The sequence below is a fragment of the Notothenia coriiceps genome, unplaced genomic scaffold (genome assembly GCF_000735185.1).
Source record: "Notothenia coriiceps isolate Sejong01 unplaced genomic scaffold, NC01 NC01_scaffold00030856, whole genome shotgun sequence".
Classification (NCBI taxonomy): Eukaryota; Metazoa; Chordata; class Actinopteri; order Perciformes; family Nototheniidae; genus Notothenia; species Notothenia coriiceps.
In genome coordinates this window covers 1-1999 of record NW_011363557.1, presented here as the reverse complement: position 1 = coordinate 1999, position 1999 = coordinate 1, and the positions used below count along the sequence as shown (strand labels likewise).

The following is a 1999-nucleotide window of genomic DNA, read 5'->3' as shown; positions in this document are numbered from 1 at the left end:
ACCTGTTAATGTACGCATTCAAACACTTGTTCTGTTACCAGCTGTATTCACCTTGCAGGTGCAGCTATGTGGCTTTGATCCTGGATCAAGTGTTTAAGTCATGGATGTTTAAAGTTTAACTTCTTCATATGTCTAATATTATAGTTGACTTTTCATTCAGGAAGTATGACGCTGCGCTGTCAGTAGCTTCTCCATGTTTGTGATTGGTCGAATGCTCCAGATACCACCCCTTTCATGTGAACGCGCACCTAACTAGATAGGACACGGCTGGCTTGAGCGATCCACTTGATAACCCGCGTCGTAGGACCGTTTAGAGAGAGCGCGTATGTTTTGGATTAGACCAACCGGCTAACTCAAACATATCCAGGTTAGGTTGAACCGGCTTCGTAGTATACCCCCCAGGAAAAAGTGTTAGCACAATTGTACATACTACTGTAAATAGTAATACTGTGTGTGTGTGTGTCAGAAACCAGGAAGACTGCGAGCGGCATCATCTACACGGTGCAGCACCCAGAGGCTCCGCCCACAAAGACACCTGGAGACACAGGTAGATGGTCTCCTAGCAACAGATCATGATGTATCAGTTCATATATACTTACCTGTGTTTACCTGTGCAGGTGACCCTCCTGCAGCCAAGAGAGCCAAGCCTGATGCGTGATTGACAGCTGAGGGGCGGGACTAAGTGATTTATTGTTCTAGACATCCCTGAATGATCTCTTTGCATTGAATGTTTCTCATGTGTTTTGTGAATAAAGTTTTATTTCTTTATTGAACAGGAAACAGTTTTTACTTTTATTTTGAAATCAGTCGTGGTACAAACGCTGCGCTGTGATTGGTCACTGCTTTACATTCAGTCAGATTTATAAAACGGATATAAAAATATAAATGTACAAACAGGAAGCGGTTACTCTTCAATTAAACAATTAATAATATTCAAACCAGACTTTATCTGCTTCCTGTCTGACAGAACGCTCTGGTTTCACCGGGTATTAACTCTTAGAGTAATCAATATTTAAGGGTCCTTAACGAGCGTCTCCTGAGGAACAGGAAGTGGAATCAGATTTCACTTCCACCTGGGCAGAGAAGGACAGGAAGTGCATGCGGGGGGATTTTCAAAATAAAAACACCTCTGCTGCTCTCATTGGTCTTCAGGCTCTTGAGTGACCTTTAGTTTCCACAGCTGATCAGGAGAGCCAATCAGACTGCAGGGTTGCAGCAGGAAGCTCTGTAATTGGCTGGGAGAGGGGGCGGGGCTTGAGATTAAAGGAGCAGTACTCCCAATATTGGAACGTTCCCGCTTCTCGTGACGTTCAGACGAAACGTGCGAAGACATCGGACACAAGCAGCTGATTGGTCCTTCCAGGGGGCCAGATGACATCATCCAGCAGGAGGGGATTCTGATTGGACGGCTGTGGGAGGGAGGAGGGGACTTCCTGTTGGCTCGTCACAGACCCAGGATGTGTTTGATGTGACCCTGAAACAGGAACACAGGTAGAGTCAGAGCCTGAGTCACCTGCGGAGAACAAGGTGATGATGATGATGACGATGATGATGATGTGTAATCTGACCGGTTCTCCTGCGAGGCAGCGGGGGCAGCAGAGAGCAGACCTGGACTGAACTACACACACCTGAGGAGGAAACGGAACATAATTCATCTGGATATATAACATTATAATGATTTATTCAATAAGACTCACCTGCTGCTCTGGCTGCTGATTGGACGCTGTGAAGGTGAGCGACGTTTCCATTGGACACTCAGACTCCGCCCCCAAACACACACGCTTCTGAAAACAAAAACATGTTTAATATTTCAGGGTCATCTCTAGTTGATATTTAATACTTCTTTGTGTCTGCAGTGCGTTCATTATAACACCATCAGTGAGGGGTTAGTGAACAGCCAGGCCCCCCACAGAGAGCAGCCAGGCCCTCCCACAGAGAGCATCCAGGCCCCCCACAGAGAGCATCCAGGCCCCCCACAGTGAGCGTCCAGCCCCCCCTC

At 46.9% G+C, this 1999-nt stretch overlaps 2 long non-coding RNA genes across 2 annotated transcripts; one reads left to right on the top strand and one right to left on the bottom strand.

Annotated features, from left to right (window-relative positions):
- Nucleotides 1–328: 328 nt before the first annotated feature.
- LOC104959720 (uncharacterized) lies at nucleotides 329–773 on the top strand. The gene is made up of 2 exons (XR_799905.1): nucleotides 329–547; nucleotides 618–773. It is a non-coding gene; the product is annotated as an uncharacterized lncRNA (long non-coding RNA).
- Nucleotides 742–1870, bottom strand: LOC104959722 (uncharacterized). Its single transcript, XR_799906.1, has 3 exons — nucleotides 1698–1870; nucleotides 1569–1628; nucleotides 742–1474 (listed from the first exon to the last, which is right to left on the bottom strand). It is a non-coding gene; the product is annotated as an uncharacterized lncRNA (long non-coding RNA).
- Between the last annotated feature and the right edge of the window lie 129 nt (nucleotides 1871–1999).